This window comes from Pseudophryne corroboree, chromosome 6, assembly GCF_028390025.1.
Source record: "Pseudophryne corroboree isolate aPseCor3 chromosome 6, aPseCor3.hap2, whole genome shotgun sequence".
In the NCBI taxonomy this organism is placed as follows: Eukaryota; Metazoa; Chordata; class Amphibia; order Anura; family Myobatrachidae; genus Pseudophryne; species Pseudophryne corroboree.
In genome coordinates, this window is record NC_086449.1 from 282,007,645 (window position 1) to 282,028,215 (window position 20,571).

Consider the following 20,571-nt stretch of genomic DNA (forward strand, 5'->3'; position numbering starts at 1 on the left):
TGGTTCCTACAACGCGTCTACTGTTCCTGGGGATGGTTCTGGACACAGAACAGAAAAAAGTGTTTCTCCCGGAGGAGAAGGCCAAGGAGTTGTCATCTCTAGTCAGAGACCTCCTAAAACCAAAACAGGTGTCGGTGCACCACTGCACGCGAGTCCTGGGAAAGATGGTGGCTTCTTACGAAGCAATTCCATTCGGAAGGTTCCATGCAAGGATCTTTCAGTGGGACAAGTGGTCCGGATCGCATCTTCAGATGCATCGGCTGATAACCCTGTCTCCAAGGGCCAGGGTGTCGCTGCTGTGGTGGCTGCAGAGTGCTCATCTTCTAGAGGGCCGCAGATTCGGCATACAGGACTGGATCCTGGTGACCACGGATGCCAGCCTTCGAGGTTGGGGGGCAGTCACACAGGGAAGAAACTTCCAGGGACAATGGTCGAGTCAGGAGACTTCCCTACACATAAATATTCTGGAACTAAGGGCCATTTACAATGCCCTAAGTCAGGCAAGACCCCTGCTTCAACACCAGCCGGTGCTGATCCAGTCAGACAACATCACGGCGGTCGCCCATGTAAACCGACAGGGCGGCACAAGAAGCAGGATGGAGATGGCAGAAGCCACAAGGATTCTCCGATGGGCGGAAAATCATGTGTTAGCACTGTCAGCAGTGTTCATTCCCGGAGTGGACAACTGGGAAGCAGACTTTCTCAGCAGACACGACCTCCACCCGGGAGAGTGGGGACTTCATCCAGAAGTCTTCCAAATGGTTGTACACCGGTGGGAAAGGCCACAGGTGGACATGATGGCGTCCCGCCTCAACAAAAAGCTAAAAAGATATTGCGCCAGGTCAAGGGACCCTCAGGCGATAGCTGTGGACGCTTTAGTGACACCGTGGGTGTACCAGTCGGTTTATGTGTCCCCTCCTCTTCCTCTCATACCCAAGGTACTGAGGATAATAAGAAGGAGAAGAGTAAGAACTATAATCATTGTTCCAGATTGGCCAAGAAGAGCTTGGTACCCAGAACTTCAAGAAATGATATCAGAGGAACCATGGCCTCTGCCGCTCAGACAGGACCTGCTGCAGCAGGGACCCTGTCTGTTCCAAGACTTACCGCAACTGCGTTTGACGGCATGGCGGTTGAACGCCGGATCCTGAAGGAAAAGGGCATTCCGGAGGAAGTCATCCCTACGCTGATTAAAGCTAGGAAGGAGGTGACCGCAAACCATTATCACCGCATATGGCGAAAATATGTTGCGTGGTGTGAGGCCAGAAGGGCCCCAACGGAGGAATTTCAGCTGGGTCGATTTCTGCACTTCCTACAGTCAGGGGTGACTATGGGCCTCAAATTAGGTTCCATTAAGGTCCAAATTTCGGCTCTGTCGATTTTCTTCCAAAAAGAACTGGCTTCACTGCCTGAAGTTCAGACGTTTGTTAAAGGAGTGCTGCATATTCAACCCCCTTTTGTGCCTCCAGTGGCACCTTGGGATCTCAACGTGGTGTTGGATTTCCTTAAGTCACATTGGTTTGAGCCACTTAAAACCGTGGAACTAAAATATCTCACGTGGAAAGTGGTCATGCTGTTGGCCTTGGCTTCGGTCAGGCGTGTGTCAGCGTTGGCGGCTTTGTCATGTAAAAGCCCTTATCTGATTTTCCATATGGATAGGGCGGAATTCAGGACTCGTCCCCAATTTCTTCCTAAGGTGGTATCAGCTTTTCATTTGAACCAACCTATTGTGGTGCCTGCGGCTACTAAGGACTTGGAGGATTCCAAGATGCTGGACGTAGTCAGGGCCCTGAAAATCTATGTTTCCAGGACGGCTGGAGTCAGGAAAACTGACTCGCTATTTATCCTGTATGCGCCCAACAAGCTGGGTGCTCCTGCTTCAAAGCAGTCTATTGCTCGCTGGATCTGTAGTACGATTCAACTTGCACATTCTGCGGCTGGACTGCCGCATCCTAAATCTGTAAAAGCCCATTCCACGAGGAAAGTGGGCTCTTCTTGGGCGGCTGCCCGAGGGGTCTCGGCTTTACAACTTTGCCGAGCTGCTACTTGGTCGGGTTCAAACACATTTGCTAAATTCTACAAGTTTGATACCCTGGCTGAGGAGGACCTTGAGTTTGCTCATTCGGTGCTGCAGAGTCATCCGCACTCTCCCGCCCGTTTGGGAGCTTTGGTATAATCCCCATGGTCCTTACGGAGTCCCCAGCATCCACTAGGACGTCAGAGAAAATAAGAATTTATTCACCGGTAATTCTATTTCTCGTAGTCCGTAGTGGATGCTGGGCGCCCATCCCAAGTGTGGATTGTCTGCAATACTTGCATATAGTTATTGCCTAACTAAAGGGTTATTGTTTGGAGCCATCTGTTTGAGAGGCTCAGTTGTTATTCATACTGTTCACTGGGTATAGTATCACGAGTTGTACGGTGTGATTGGTGTGGCTGGTATGAGTCTTACCTGGGATTCCAAATCCTTTCCTTATTGTGTCAGCTCTTCCGGGCACAGTTTCCTAACTGAGGTCTGGAGGAGGGGCATAGAGGGAGGAGCAAGTGCACACCAGGTAGTCCTAAATCTTTCTTAGTTGTGCCCAGTCTCCTGCGGAGCCGCTATACCCCATGGTCCTTACGGAGTCCCCAGCATCCACTACGGACTACGAGAAATAGAATTACCGGTGAGTAAATTCTTATTTTTTCATTGGTATGCTAACCTGGGCTTTCTGGCTTATGCTGGTGTTTTGGGGTGCCACACCCTGCACCTAGATATAGCGCTAGGGACCCCAAATATACAGAGACGCCTTGATGTGGCTTTGGGGCTTATTCACACATTTACACAAATCTGTGTAACCAAGATCTCTGAATTCTAATATTATGTGGGATTTATATCTGGTTACTGTTCTCATTCAGGGTGCTGGGGAAAACAATGTCTTTTTTTTCTTGCTTAGAAATACCCCTCCCTTTCGAGCACCTGAATGATATCATTAAGCTGATTGAGCATCTACCATTATATATGTCTGTTGTGAGAGGCAGAGAGGTTCCTGCATTAGGAAGAGGTGCAGGCCCTGACATGCCACATGGAACATTATGGGGTTGCTCCAAGGTGGGTAGCTCTTAGCTTAGACATATTGTAGTAAGGAGCCATTATCATGTGGCTCCTTGCTGGTTAATCATAGACCCAGATTGGGGTAATGGAGGTGTGGGGTGTGGTGCCTCTGGACTGGCTGAGCTGGATGGCTTTAGTGTGGCATACCTTTACATTCTATTAACACTTTTCACTTTTTAATTTTTTAACACTATTTCTCTATTTCTATTTTAATTACATTTCATTTTTGTATCACCTTCTCTATAGCTTCGGCTTCCTAAATACTAATTTATTAACACTATAGTTTTTTCACTGGTATGCTACCCTGGGCTTTCTGGCTTATGCTGGTGTTTTGGGGTGCCACACCCTGCACCTAGATATAGCGCTAGGGACCCCAAATATACAGAGACGCCTTGATGCGGCTTTGGGGCTTATTCACAAATTTGCGCAAATCTGTGTAACCAAGATCTCAGAATTCTAATCTTATGTGGGATTTATATCTGGTTACTGTTCTCATTCAGGGTGCTGAGGAAAACAATATATATACATATATATATATATATATATATAGTTCCCAAAAAGCAGACGGCACTCAGAGGCTTGAAGAAATAAGTATAACAGGCTGTATTTGAGATCTCAAATACAGCCTGTTATACTTATTCCTTCAAGCCTCTGAGTGCCGTCTGCTTTTTGGGAACTGTCTATTGTTTTCTGGATGGAGCACCTGAGCTCAGTTTGTTTAATTATTTGAGTGCCGGCTGCCTGTGGATACTATATATATATATATATATATATATATATATATTTACAGTATATATATATATATATATTTATTTACAGTATATATATATATATATATATATATATAGCAATGCAGAACAGCGGCACAGTAAATTAAGTCAATACCCCATTTTTGTGTATGGTCTTAGTGCTGTGGAAGGCACCGGACAGTAATTTAAAATTCAAACATGGGCTGCCCTCCTCTGGCTATATATATATATATGGGTGAAATGAGCGCATTTCACCCATATATATAACTAGATTGCTTAGAAATTAAGCACGGATCTCTCCATGTGTAGGGTGCCGGCGACAGCGATGCATGGTCCCGCACGTCGCTATCGCCGGCTCTAGATTTGGCATGCATGCATTCCAAATCTAGTAAGATTGCTCATTTACCCGCTGGATAGATCCTAATCTATCAAGCTTAAAGAACAGCAGAATAATGCCCTGTTACACGCGCAGTTCCAATATTAAAGATCTGGTAGTTAAGAACGATGTCACGGGTTTCACAAAGGCACGGCCCACTACACATTTTTTGACACGGAAGGCAGGCTGTTTCAAATGCGTGTGCTGCACTACATGCAGCTACATGCTGACGGGGGATTCCATCTCACACCCACATACTGGGAAAAAGATGAGAATCCTAAAACCGTTGACGTGTAGCTCCATGTTTGTAATTTATGTGCTGATTTGTCCCTGCAGTCTGTACTATGTGGGCAAAACCTAGTGTCTATTTAAAGAACGGATGGCCCAACACAGGTCGGCGATAAGGGCAGCACTAGTGTCAGGGAGTAGCGAACAGCCTGTGGCACGTCATTTTGCTCAAATGCGCCACAGTCTAGCCTCAGTTCGCTACAAAATAGTGGATCAGGTCTCTGATTCAATACGAGGTGGCAATCGAGCAAAAAAACTGCTGCAATTGGAGGCGAGATGGATCCACAAGCTAGATACGATCCACCCCCGTGGCTTAAATGAATATTTAAGCTTGAGCTGTTTTCTTTGAGTGTGGTCGCAGGCTCAGGGTTAATAATGGTAGGAGATTATTCATGTTCTTGGCGGTATTAGGCCCCATGTAGGCCCACACACTGTGGCTTATGAATTTGTGGGAGATCTTCTTCCCTTTGTTTCCCCTTCCCCTCTGTAGGTCATATATCCTTAACAGAGGGTCGGTGATTTGTAGGTTATATATATCTTTATAAAGTTTATTCAATCATGTCATTCACATGATAACCAGCAGCATGTGTTCATATGTTTTTAATTTTTCACTTTTAATAGTACACTTTTTAGCTTGATCGCTTTTTAGGATATATTTTTTTATACACACAATTGTTCTTATGATATAGTGTTTTCCATATCACACTCTGCGAGCGCAGTGTGTGTCATCAGGTTTGCGGGGTTTTTATAATGTATTTGATAACAGATCCACGCAAGTGGTCAGATTGGCACAATTGTTTATGGTTCTTATGTTTTGTTTTGTTGCTAGAGCAACATATCCCCATGACAACGCTGGCTCTTGCTCGTGTGGGCGCTCCCAGCGGCCGCGTCGCCCGGCAGCGGAAGGTCGTCATCCGGAAGGGGCGGGTTTGCCGAATCCGGAAGTGCGGGCTCCGTGGTCCGGGACACCGCTGGCCGTGACGGAGGTGACCGAGCCAGGGGATGGTAAGGTATTTAAGTATGTTTTTTGCACTGTTTGTCACTTGTCTTGCTGTGTCTTGAGGAAGGGAGTGCGTCTCCCGAAACGTTGATATTAAAGCACGTATTTCTACATTCTTGAAAGTCTCCTGAGTGCCGCCTTCCATGCACTATACATAGAGCCATCCTGCTCAAGGAGGGCACCGGAGCATATTCCCAGCGGGTACGAGGAGTGCCAGACCCAACAGAGCGGTATATATATATATATATATATATATATATATTTACAGTATATTTATATATAGCAATGCAGAACAGCGGCACAGTAAATTAAGTCAATACCCCATTTTTGTGTATGGTCTTAGTGCTGTGGAGGGCACCGGACAGTAATTTAAAATTCAAACATGGGCTGCCCTCCTCTGGCTATATATATATGGGTGAAATGAGCGCATTTCACCCATATATATAACTAGATTGCTTAAAAATTAAGCACGGATCTCTCCATGTGTAGGGTGCCGGCGACAGCGATGCATGGTCCCGCACGTCGCTATCGCCGGCTCTAGATTTGGCATGCATGCATTCCAAATCTAGTAAGATTGCTCATTTACCCGCTGGGTGAAATGAGCGTTCCCCCCCATCCCCCTCCCCTCGCTCAGCACATCGCGCTGTATGCTGAGCGGGGGGAGAGATGTGTGCTGAGCGGTCTGTGCTAGATCGCTCAGCACACATCTCCCCCGTGTGTACATGGCTTAATATATATGGCATATGCATTATGTAAGAAACATATCAGGATTAGAGTTATTATTCTCTGATGCACAATCATATGATAAGAGAGACTATTTCCCACACTTACAGTAGGACCTGATTCAGTAAGGATTGCAAATTCTTCTAGTAGCAGAGCTTGCAATCCTTTGGATCGCATGCTGGGGGCCGCCCATTACAGGGAAAGGCCTACCAGCATGCTATCCGCCACTCCCACCCCGCCCTGACCACGCTGAAATTTAGCGTGATCGCTAAAAATAAGGTAGCCTCCTGCTGGCGCAGCTTGGCTGAGCCCGCAGGAGGCCCACCGCCATTTTAGTGATCGCAGCAGCTGCATGTGACATCATGCAGCCATCCTGATTACACCACGCCCTGTTTGCGCCATCAAGCGCCCGTTTTTATGCCATGCCCTCGCAACGCTCCTTCTCCGCCTTGGAAATGGAGCATTGTGCCTCCCCCCAGTAAATATGGGTGCATGCGCCCGCAGGGAAATCGTAAAAATTACGCTTGGATTGCTCTTTGCGATACACCCTGAATTAGCCCCTTAACACATATAGTAAATGACAGGTTCAGAATTTAACAATATACACTCCTGTTAATGTCCAGAATAGTATGTGATGTGAGAGTACAGGCAGCGTGCTATACAGGAGAAAGCAAACTTATTTCCTGCTCCTTGCACTTACGCACTGAATGCAGAAATAGGCTGGCAAAAATGACACTTCACAAACCAGCTAGGCACTGGGGCCAAGACAACGGGGTACAGAGTATTGTATCTGTGCTCTCAGTTACGGGGTCTGATCCTAATTTCAGGCTTGTGTGCTAGGGTGTGGGTTGCAGGATAATATTAACTCTGTGGTTAGTTTCCCTGGGTCCCCCATTTCTGACACTAGTTATGAATTCTGAGTTTCTTGATTCCAGGTTCGGTGCTATATGGCTCTAAGGGGGACATGTACTAAGCGGTGATAAAAGTGGAGAAGTGAGCCAGTGCAGAAGCTGCCCATGGCAACCAATCAATTGCTCTGTATATGTTTATAGTATGCAAATTATAAATGTTACGTCAGTGCTGATTGATTGCCATGGGCAACTTCTCCACTGGCTCATTCTACACTTTTATCACTGCTTAGTACATGTCCCCCAATGTCTCTATAGTAGTGTTGGCCTGAGTTCCCAGTAGTGGATGCCACCCTTGAGCTCCTAAGGTCAGATGAAGGGGCACAGTTCCGTACGATCGGTTCCAGGTCTTCATGTCTAAGATTTCAGTCCATGACTGCCACTTTTTATTGTCAAGATTGCCAAGAACGCTCAAGCACAATAGCTTCTATTCATTTGTGCTCCATGAGCAGACAACTTATAAAGCTACCATTTTAACCCACACTCACCCACACTTCAGCTGGTCCCAAGATGGATCTCAAACCCTCAAGGCCTGTGACATTAATAATCTAATTATATTTGTGGACTTTAAAGGAGACTTTGGCTTCTGGAAAAGCAAGGAAGACTCTAAAGTTACTTGCAACTCTTCAAGGCTACTGAGATGGTGTTGTAGCACAATGTACATAAAGTAATGGTTTGAGCAGTAAGTTACCTGATCACATAGCTATAGCCATCTGGTAGTTATTTTAAGAAGTCAACACCAACTCTGGATGGCAGGAAAACCTACAAGCTTCGATGATATGAGTAGATCATTAAAATATAAAGGACAGCCCCCAACAGTCCAAATTCCTGAATAAAAACAAATTCATATATATTTACCTATTAATTTTTACAATATGATCTATGGGCCTAATTCAGACCTGGTCGCAGCGATCACAGGCTGAAGCCCTGTGCCGTTTGCGTGTGCGCAGTAGCCACACTGCACGTGCGCACACGTGGGATGCGAAGGCATGCATGTGGCGGGACTAGCCCTGTGCTGGGCGTCCCCCTGCATGTCAGAGATTTTGATCGTAGATGTGTATTTTTCCGCACATCTACGATCAGCTCTGAATTTGGCCCTATGTCTTAAGCAAATTACAGAAATATAAAGGCAAAGATTCCCCGGTGAAAATATAGTACAAATTAATTATGTAGTATACTTCATACAGAAATTTAAATAAAATGATTTCCTGAATTCTCCTGAGCAAGATCTACTAATCTACTAATTTTTCATGTAGTTCTTTTTCAGTTTAAATCTATATTGTATATTAATTTTAATGCTGCCAATTGCTCCATAGAAGTATCTCACCGAGAGAAATTGAATGTATGATCACAGCTGTTTGGGAAGTAAAGGGGCGGACTGGGATGGAAAACCAGCCCGGGAAATTTATGGAAGCAGCCCTAATGGGAGTGCGGTCTGTTGAGGGGGCGGGATCCCTCCTCATAGTGCCTGTTTGTACGCAATTGCGGCCTTCCTTTTTGAGTCTTTTGCTGCAGTTGTGTATGAGACCAGGGGCAGATTGGGAACCAAAAGTAGCCCTGTAAAATTTTATAGAAGTGGCCCTACATGGGCAGCTCTGGATGGCAGAGCTGCTGAACTACAGAGATGGAATAACAGAATGATTGGGGACAATGTAGTGTACTGAGGGGGTCATTTAGAGTTGATCGTAGCTGTGCTAAATTTAGTACAGCTACAATCATGTTCCCATACATGCGGGGGGATGCCCAGCACAGGGCTAGCCCGCCCCACATGTCTGTCCGCCCCCCCCCTTCCCCGCACAAGTACAAAAGCATCGCACACGGCGATGCTTTTGAACTTGTTGAGTAACTCCCAGACAGCACAGCTCCAGCGGCTGACCGGGAGTTGCTCGTCGCTGCCCCTGGTCGCAGCGGCTGCGTGTGATGTCACGCAGATGCTGCAGCCCGCCCCCCGCACGGTCCGGCCATGACTGCATTGGCCGGACCGCGCTCCCAAAGCGGCGGCCAAACGCCACCGTGCTGCCCCCTCCCGCCCAGCGACTGCCTCTGCCTGTCAATCAGGCAGAGGCGATTGCTAGGGAATGACGGCCTTCGGCCGTCCGGCGTGCTCCGGCGCCGGCCCGATCGCTGCGCTGCGAACAAGTGCAGCAAGCGATCGGGTTGGAATGGCCCCCTGAGTGCGGTGGGCTGCCTGTCATGTGGGGGGTGGGGCCACATAATAACACACAAAACAGGTCCCACTGACACGTCAGCCTACCAGGAATCTTCTTGGTGAGCCCTATAGCCAATCCGCCACTGGGTAAGTATTGCTGATGGGAAGTGGCAAGGCCAATATGGTGAACTGTTTGTGGTAATTCACAAAAGAAAAAGATTGACCTTGCAGTGGCGCACACTAGAGAATATTTTATAAATGGACTGTATAAAATGTAACTTTTATTTTCAATGATGATAAAATACCTACTGTGAAATATTTAAAAAGCACAAATTAAACAATAATGTGAATAAATAAAAGACAACATAAGTAAAAAGAAAAACCACAGTGTATCGCTGTGTGTGTATAATAACCCTGCACAATATTGATTATTTATTCCAGGTATTAATAATCTTCTCTGGGATATGTAGTCTGACTGTTTTATTAATAAGAGTCTCAGCTCCACAAGAGTATGGGTCTCCCATGTGTTATTAAAACATCAAAAGCTGATTCTCAAAACCCTTTTCTAATTAATGTTTTTAATGAATGGGCTGGTTAATTTGATGTTTTAATAACACACTGGAGATCATGCTGGCCGATGCCAAAATCATGACACCTCTCAGAAGGCCGGCACCGGAATACAGACAGCTAACATCATGAAGGTAAGCATCGGAATGCGGGTTAGGGCCCAGGGGGAAGAGGGTTAGGGTTGGGCACTGGGGGGGGGGGGGGGTTAGGCACTAGCGGGGTGGTTATCTGTAGGTATTAAATACGAACTCCTGCACGGAGCCCAGACCTCAACCCCATCAAGCTCCTTTGAGACGAACCGGAATGGAGATTGCGAGCCAGGCCTGGGGGGGGGGGGGGAAGGGGTTAGGCACTGGCGGGGTGGTTATCTATAGGGGGGGGGGTTAGGCACTAGCGGGGTGGTTATCTATAGGTATTAAATACGAACTCCTGCACAGAGCCCTGACCTCAACCCCATCAAGCTCCTTTGAGACGAACCGGAATGGAGATTGCGAGCCAGGCCTACTTGTCCAACATCAGTGCCTGACCTCATAAATGCTCTGCAGAATGAATGGGCGCAAATTCCCACAGAAACACTCCAAAATCTTGTGCAAAGCTAAGAGTGAAAACTGTTATAGCTGCAAAAGGGGGACCAACTCCATATTAAAGTATATATATTTGAATATAATGTCATTGCAGTCCCTGTTGATGCAATGGTCAGGCGTCCAAACGGGTGTAGCGAGGGTGGCTCCAGTGAAGCACGAGCTCCAGGTGCCAGGAAAGTTAGAGGGCGCGCTGCAGAGCAGGAGGAGAAGGAGCAGAGAAGGCACACACTGACTCGGACTCTGAGACTAGAGCAGGCAGAGGCGACAGCAGGAGACACTGACAGCCGGCACATGCTGGACCTCTCTCTGCCCCTCAAGCTGCTGCGGAGCACCTATTTCTGCCACTCAGAAAATTCTGGGACATTATTTTCATTGAGAAATTGGGAGATTATCAGATCTGGGGAGGGGATCAGTTTTGGGGCATTATTTTCACTAAGAGATTGTGGAGTTGTGAGATCAGGTCAGTCAAGGGGCATACATAGTGTTTTTAATTTATTTGAATTAAAAGAGTAAATACTTTAATACAGCTACTTCCGTAGTGGCTATACTGTTGTGTAACGTGTATGAGGGGCTTTACCATGGCATAATATGTATAAGAGGCTTTACCATGGTATAACGTGTATAAGGGGCTCTACTGTGGTATAATACGTATAAGGAGCTCTACTGTGGCATAATGTGTTTAAGCGGCTCTACTGTGTGGTGTAATGTGAATAATAGACACTACTGTGCAGTGTAATTGAATTGGTACTATTATGTGGCCACGCCCAATAATTTAGTTGCTCGCCTTCAGCGTGCACTGTCCATATTTATAGATGGGGCACCCAAAGGAAACTTTCGCTAGGAGCTCTACAAGATCTAGAACTGACCGTCACCAATTTAAATATTGTTTCATTTCAAATGTAACATGTTATCACATGTTGGCCAGGCCCCCAATTCAGTATAGGGGAGAGGGGCGCCAAAAAATACCCTTGCTCCGGGCACCATGGCATCTAGCTACATCTCTGCGTCCAAATACTTTTGTCCATATACTGTATGTAAAAGCTACTGAAACAGCACACAGAAAATAAAATTTTCCACAGATGGGAGGGCTCTAAAGCCCGTATCTCCCTCATCTTGTGTTAAATAAAAAAGTCATCTCTCATTTAATGCAGTATGTTGCCTAGTTTTTAGGCCTTTTTGGGCTACCATATTTTTTAATTTTCTACACATACTAAGTGCATAAATCGAGAAAGCAAAAATGTGAAAAAAATATGCATTTTCATTTCAAGTGCAGAATTTTATTTTTTGTCAACATCTACACATAGAATTCTACCTTTTATTATTTTGGAAAAGTGGATTATTGGCGCAACAAGAACAACAAAGTATTTGTTTGTGGCATACTTAACCTATGTTTGAAGTTTCCCCTCCGAGAGAAGCCTGGAAAGGAGATGCAGGTACTGTAGGTGGAGATATGGGTGGGGATAGGACACTTGCATAATTAAACCCCACTCCTCTGAGTGAAATAGCTCGATTTACACATATTTACTTAGGGGCAGTACTAAAATGCCATGATTAGCATAGAATCATGTCATTGGGACCTTCCCCCTCCTCACCAACTGCAGATTTACTGTATTTATCTCCCCATTCGGCCTACTTCACTAGGAAGTAGGCAGGATGTAGGAGGGGTGCCCACTCTTCCAGGGGTAGGGGGGACAACTCCAAAAATTAGGTGTCTTCCGCAGGATCCGGGAGAGTAGGTAAGTATGGTTTTTAGTGTTTATAAGATGGAAAGAAGTGAAGTTTGCTATTGGTTCCCCTTCTTGAAATTGCAATTAAAAAATTTTTGATAAGTTACAATAAGTAAAAAGACTAATGGTATTCTCTGAAAATACAAAGTCTTTTGAAGAAAAGAAGGAATAACTTGTGTGGGTAACGTAAAAAAAAACAGTGATATTGATGTAATATAATAAGCTCAAATGTGAAGAACAGATATATTCATGAAGCAGTGAAAACAGTGGAGAAGTGAGCTGCTCTGTATAATTTTATAGAATGCATTTGATAAATGTTACTTCAAAGCTGATTGGTTTCCATGGGCAACTTCTGCATCAACTCACTTCTCCACTGCTTCACAAATTAAGACCTCAGCACAAGGGTAAGCAAACCCTCCGCTGCAAAGGGATTAAAAACAAGGGTTTGAAAAGTTTTCTATAAATACTTAAAAACAAATTTAGCATCCCCAAAACTTACTTATAAATAAGATAGTGTCTGCGGGCATTTTCTCAATCATTTTGATTCTTTCAGCTATAGAACTCTTCCCTTCATCAGGGATATTAACCCCCCAAAATATGACACGACTTTTCACTAGTTAAACTTTGGACATGTTAATTTAAAGTCCTGTCTTTGTTTTGACAAAATCTTCCTGTGTTTTTCCACAGTCTCAGTTTGAATCAACATATTATTAATCTATTACAAAACTATGGCCCAAATGTGCTAATATTTGCAAAGTACTGAGAGTTCAGTAAATTAGCAAGACATGCCTCCCAACTTTGCTGCAGTAGAAGTAGGGGCATCTGTGCTGGTCTACATCACATGTCCGAAATTAGGGGGTGTGGCCTTGAGGCTAAAGGGTGTGACCTTGCAGGAAACGCTTGCCACACTAACAATTTTTATCACTGTGGGGGCATGTGTAGCGCTCTGGGAGCTACTGGACATGTTCCAAGTCCCTCTCTCCACTGAAAAGATGATATACACATGCACACAGCATCTATTCACCACTGATCTGCTAAGCAGAGCAGCGAGTGAGAGGGGAGTCTCCCAACTTCCTCCTACCAACTTCCTGGGACACTGCGTGAGACGGTGGGACAGTGCTCGAAAGACAGGACTGTCCCACTAAGATCATAACAGTTGGCAGGTATGACTAAAATTTAAAGTGTACATTAGTTACCATGCAAAAGCGAACTAGATTTCTTTAACCACTTAACTGGCATCTCATGCGACTGCGCCGTCCCACCCTGTCCCCGTTTTTCATGAGGATATCCATTCTGCAGATGTGCATAATCTAATGTTAAAATATTTTAAAAAATCCTTTTTAAACTTTATTAAATAAAGTACATTTTAAAAAACAATATTATTAACAGTTTTGAAGGGAAAAATCATCAGTTAAGTGGTTAAGGGTTTACAGTAGACTTTTTAATGTATAAGCAGCATCAGAGTAGCAATTCTGACTGTGTTTACATTGATCTACTGCAAAACCAACTTGGTTATGTATTGTATTGTAGAAAATTACTATTTTAAATTCTAATGCTAAATTGATTAAATTTGTGCATTTTGCAAATTGTCACTCTCTATTACATTGATGCCTATATCTCTATAACGCAATGGTTATAGAATATGTGCCATCATTTGATTAAAATAAAAATTAGATTTAGAACCTCTGAGGAAGCTCAGTGAAGAGATATTGCTAATTTGCATATCAGAAAGAAACTATTTGGATCAGAAAGAAACCATCAGCAACATCAAGAAATGAAAGTATATTTGCATCTTTTCTCATCTGGGCCATTATCTCTGGGAATGTGGCAACAAAGGGGGTCATTCCGAGTTGTTCGCTCGTTATTTTTTTGTCGCAACGGAGCGATTAGTCGCTAATGCGCATGCGCAATGTCCGCAGTGCGACTGCGCCAATTAAACTTGCTATGCAGTTAGGTATTTTACTCACGGCATTACGAGGTTTTTTCTTCGTTCTGGTGATCGTAATGTGATTGACAGGAAGTGGGTGTTTCTGGGTGGAAACTGGCCGTTTTATGGGTGTGTGCGAAAAAACGCTACCGTTTCTGGGAAAAACGCGGGAGTGGCTGGAGAAATGGAGGAGTGTCTGGCCGAACGCTGGGTGTGTTTGTGACGTCAAACCAGGAACGAAACTGACTGAACTGATCGCAGTTGCCGAGTAAGTCTGGAGCTACTCAGAAACTGCTAAGAAGTGTCTATTCGCAATTCTGCTAATCTTTCGTTCGCAATTTTGATAAGCTAAGATTCACTCCCAGTAGGCGGCGGCTTAGCGTGTGCAATGCTGCTAAAAGCAGCTTGCGAGCGAACAACTCGGAATGAGGGCCAAAGAGAGCAGCTTGCAGGGTGTACTGGATTACCAATTGCAACTTGAACTGCTGCAAGGTGACCTTTTATCATCACAGCTTGAATTTCAAATTCATTCATCAATTCCTTCATGGAAAAGAAATCTTCATCTGGACATTGATATTGACTCTGATATGGAGGTAGACAAGTGTGTAAAAAAATATTTAAAGTGATTTTTCAGTTGTACACTTTTGAGGATGTAATTTGCTCTATGCCATGGCTTACCTGTAACTAATATCACACACTTGTGTCACTATAGCAAAATGGGATACGGTCATTAGGACGACCACTATTGGTCGGCATGCATTAGGTGGACATGTACTAGATCGACATGGGAAAAATTAGCGTTTTTCACATTTCTTTCGATTTTTTAACTTTTTCATTCTTTACGATCCACGTGGACTACGATTGGGAATAGTAACCCGTGCCGAGCAAGCGAGCCATGCGAGGGGACGCGGTGCACTAATTGGAGTTCCCCGTCACTTTAAGAAGAAAACGACACAAAAAAAAAGTAAAAAACTCATGTCGACCTTTTCCATGTCGACCTTGTTCATGTCGACCTAGTGACCATGTAGACCTAATGCATGTCGACCAATAGTGGTCGACCTAATGACTGTCAACCTAAGTGTGGTCGACCTAATGACCCATACTCCAAAAAATAAACCTGGGAGCCTTTGCCATGCCAAAGAATAAGATTCAAAAGCAACCATGGCACCCATTGGTTATAAAATATCAGCCTCAATGATTGTCTTGTCAGTATCAGGATTAACTCAGAGGGCAGAAAGGATTTTTTTCTTCACTCTTTGCAGACCTTTGTAGCTGGAATCTACAGGAAGACCTAATTTAGCCTGTGACTGAGATTCATCAAATCCCACCAGAGTGTTAGTAGGTGGTAGGTACAGTACCTGGGTGTAGGGCACATAGCTGCACCCTTATCAGTGGTCATTATTCCTCCCAACCACCCTTCATTCTACCTGTGTTATCCTGCCTAGGGAAATAGTAGAATAGAGGGATAGAGAAGACACACCCTCATTCCTCAGATTCTCCCTCATATGGGAATTCCATCAAACTTGAGTACTGTCCTGCCTTTGTTGCCCAGTCATGCCCACCATGACTGCATTGTGAAGTAATTCCCTCAGGGCCACCATCAGAAATTCTAGAGCCCGGAACTCGCAAAATAGGCAGGCCCCCCCAAAATAAATAAATAAATTAAGAAAAATATATATATTAAAAATAAATCAAATAAAAAATAAATATATATATATATCATCTCTAATATATATATATATATATATATAGAAAACCATACAAAATAAATATATATATATAAATACACACACACACACACTTTCTCTCTCCCACTCACTCTCCCTCAGCTTACCTATCACAGGCTGGCCGAAGATGTAGCAGCCTGGTCACGTGTAGCTCCGCCGCCTCTGTTTCGTGTAGCTCCGCCCCCTCTCATGACCGAGATCTGGCACTGTCACAGGAGAGGGGAGAGTAGCTGCAAGCTTCTATTGAAAAGTCTGAGGCTCCTCTAGTATCTTTAATAACTGTCTCCTCTGAGGCGGCGGCCACTTTTGGAGGGACGTTTACAATAGAAGCTTTCAGCATCCTCTCCCCCTCCACTGACAGCCAGAACTCGGTAATGAAAAGTGGGTGGAGCATCGCGGCAGCGGATGGTGACATGAGCAGCCCGGGCCCTCTCCTCTCTGTCAGAGAGGCCGGACCCGGGACATCTGTGCCCGCATCACCCCCTGATGGCGGGCCTGAATTCCCTAGCCTTATCATCTGCGGATTTCAGGTCTTTGTGGAGAATCTCTATTGCTGGGGCAGAAGGTGTTAGAGATTCTTGTATTACAGAACACACACACTTTTACAATTTTACTAAATTATTTATTCCTTCTTTGATTTGTTTATGTGGCCAGAACTTTGGCAGACATTCTTAATAAAATTCTTCATGTAATGGAAGATGATCCAGATAGTTTTCTTCCAAGTACAATAAGCCTGCACCTGTTCATACATTGCATGGTCAGGCTCTAATACTCATAAATAACATCATACAGTGCATGGTCAGGCTCTAATACTCCTAGATAACATGATACAGTGCATGGTCAGGCTCTAATACTCCTAGATAACATCATACAGTGCATGGTCAGGCTCTAATACTCCTAGATAACATCATACAGTGCATGGTCAGGCTCTAATACTCCTAGATAACATCATACAGTGCATGGTCGGGCTCTAATACTCCTAGATAACATCATACAGTGCATGGTCAGGCTCTAATACTCCTAGATAACATGATACAGTGCATGGTCAGGCTCTAATACTCCTAGATAACATCATACAGTGCATGGTCAGGCTCTAATACTCCTAGATAACATCATACAGTGCATGGTCAGGCTCTAATACTCCTAGATAACATCATACAGTGCATGGTCAGGCTCTAATACTCCTAGATAACATCATACATTGCATGGTCAGGCTCTAATACTCATAAATAACATCATACAGTGCATGGTCAGGCTCTAATACTCCTAGATAACATCATACAGTGCATGGTCAGGCTCTAATACTCCTAGATAACATCATACAGTACACGGTCAGGCTCTAATACCCCTAGATAACATCATACAGTGCATGGTCAGGCTCTAATACCCCTAGATAACATCATACAGTGCATGGTCAGGCTCTAATACTCCTAGATAACATCATACAGTGCATGGTCAGGCTCTAATACTCCTAGATAACATCATACAGTGCATGGTCAGGCTCTAATACTCCTAGATAACATTATACAGTGCATGGTCAGGCTCTAATAATCATAGATAACATCATACATTGCATGCAGGCATGTAAGAAACTTAAATATAGAAGTAACTATAGTATCCAGTAAACATAAGATATGTTAATTATATGTTTGTTTTGCGGTTGTCTCATCAGTCATTTTTTGTTGTATAATTTTATGCAGGTAATAACATAAAAAGTGATCAAATGTATTGCAAAATATAGGATAGATGTAGAAAATAAATGTGATTATGCAGTGGCTGAAATACTTGTTTTGCAAACATTGAGGCCCACATAGTTTCCTTCAGCTATAGGGAGTAATTCTGAGTTGATCGCAGCAGCAAGTTTGTTAGCAATTGGGCAAAACCATGTGCACTGCAGGGGGGGGGGGGGGGCAGATATAACATTTGCAGAGAGAGTTAGATTTGGGTGGATTGTTTAGTTTCTGTGCAGGGTAAATACTGGCTGCTTTATTTTTACACTGCAATTTAGATTTCAGTTTGAATACACCCTACCCAAATCTAACTCTCTCTGCACATGTTATATCTGTCCCCCCTGCAGTGCACATGGTTTTGCCCAACTGCTAACAAATTTGCTGCTGCGATCAACTCAGAATTAGGCCCATAGTGTGCACAGCCAACATTAATAAGTGATTAACATTAAGTGATCCTCTGGCTCTCATTAGTAAGGGCACATGGCCTTTATTCTGCACAATGTAGAGATAAGAGGGTCTCTATTCAAAAATATCATGGGAACAGTGCATGGTGATACAATTGCATGGATCTCTCATGATATTTAAGAATACCTACTTCCACAATCTTTGCCCCAAAGTTGTGCCCCTGACTCCTGAGCAGATGTGCAAAAGACATGTTTTAGAATATTTTAATAGTGTCAAAACAATGTAAACTAGAATAAAAGAGAAAGCCACCTTCAGTACCCCTAGTTACGCTAAAGTGTTTAATTGTTTATCCTTTTCAGATGAGATAAGGAGAATAAGGTTGCATAATGCTGCCTAATAGTTAAGTGGTTATGGTAGAGATCATGGAAAGTGAAGAAAATTAATGATCAAAAAAATGAGATTTATGGTAAGAACTTACCGTTGTTAAATCATTTTTTTTGAGAGGTACACTGGGATCCACAGGGAATGACATTGGGGTGTAGAGTAGAATCTTGATCCGAGGCACCAACAGGCTCAAAGCTTTGACCTTCTTCCCAGAATGCATAGCACCGCCATCTTTATAACCCCGCCTCCGTGCACAGGAGCTCAGTTTTTGTTAACCAGTCCAATGCAGTAGCAGGTAAAAGAGAGGACAACTGTTAGTAGCCACATACACCACATTCTCACGACAGGAGAAAGTGTCAGCGGCTAATGCCATACCAACCCAAAGAAGCTAAGTGCGTCAGGGTGGGCGCCCTGTGGAGCCCAGTGTACTTCGCAGAAAGAGATTTAACAACGGTAAGTTCTTATCATAAATCTTGTAAACTCTTACGTCCTAGAGGATGCTGGGGTCCACTTCATGACCATGGGTTATAGACGGTTCCGCAGGAGCCATGGGCACTCTTAAGACTTTTCAATGGGTGTGAACTGGCTCCTCCCTCTATGTCCCTCCTCCAGACCTCAGTTTTAGAAATATGCCCAGGTTGACTGGATGCACTCTAGGGGAGCTCTACTGAGCTTCTCTGAAAAGACTTATGTTAGGTTTTTTGTTTTCAGGGAGAACTGCTGGCAACAGTCTCCCTGCTTTGTGGGACTGAGGGGGCAGAAGTAGGAACCAACTTCCTGAAGAGTTTCATGGCTCTGCTTCTGGCTGACAGGACACCATTAGCTCCTGAAGGGTACTGAAAGCTAGCCGTGTCTAGATGCTCACTCCCACAGCACGCCGTCACCCCCCTCACAGAGCCAGAAGTGAGAAGACAGGTGAGTAGAAGAAGACAGATCTTCTATCAAGAAAAGTGACGGCTGAGGTACAGCACGGCTGGCCGGAGCGCAGCGCGCCATTGCTGCCCACACACACAGGCACTGCAGGGCGCGGGGGGGCGCCCTGGGCAGCAAAACCATCTCTATAAACTGGCAAAAAGGGGGCATAAGATGCCCAGGCACAGCCTTACTCCCGCCAGTATAAATATCATGAAAAGTTCCTGAGGTAAAAACGCGCCATTGTGGGGGCGGATCTTCTTCCTCAGGCAGCCAGCACACTGCTCAGCGCCATTTTCTCTCTCCTCAGGCTGCAGAAACATCGCTGGTCCTCCTTCACTTCTGACTACAAGTATCAGGGTGCAAAACGGGGGCACAAGCGAATTTGGTGCTTTACAAGTGTGTTTTACTGTGTAAAAAGCGCTGCATGTCAGTGGGCATTCTGTGTTCACAGGCATTAGATACTGGCGCTGGGGTTGTGAACTGGCTGCTCCTAAACTGTGTCCCTCTGACAGATTTTACTGTGGGTCTATCCCCTATAAGTCCCAGTGTGTCTGTGTGCAGGGGCGGATCCAGAAGAAAATGATAGGGGGGACACCATGGAAGGGGAAGTACATTTGCGTGCGGCTTCGGTGCATGTGAGGTGGCGCTTCTTATACAATGGCCACAGTTGTAGCGTCATTATGCAATGTCCACTGTACTGGTAGTGCCCCTTATATAGACCCCATAGTAGTGGTGACCCTTATGCAATGCCTGTATTGCCCCCAGTAGTAATGTTGCCTGTAGTAATGCCCGCAGTCATTTAGTGAGTGTGGCCAATTAAAATGAGACGTGATACACAGACATATGCCCCCAATAGTGCAGTGCCAAATCCACAATTGCACCCACAGTGCCAGATCCACAATTGCCCCCACAGTGCCAGATCCACAAATGCCCCCACAGTGCCAGATCCAAAAATGCCCCCACAGTCCCAGATCCACAAATGCCCCCACAGTGCCAGATCCAAAAATGCCCCCACATTGTCAGATCCACCACAGTGTCAGGTATACAAATACCTCCACAGTGCCAGGTATACAATTGCCCTCACAGTGCCAGGTAAACAATTGCCCCCACAGTGCCAGGTATACAATTGCCCTCACAGTGCCAGGTATACAAATGCCCCCACAGCAGGTATACAAATGCCCCCACAGCAGTTCTGCAGCTGCTTACCGCTGCTGCTTCTCTGCCCGGCTCTGAGGGTGTCAGGAGGAGAGCGCGGCTATGTCTGGCGGAGTGCAGGACTTCAAACTAGCCGCCAGTTCGTGAGCCAATCAGAGCTCGC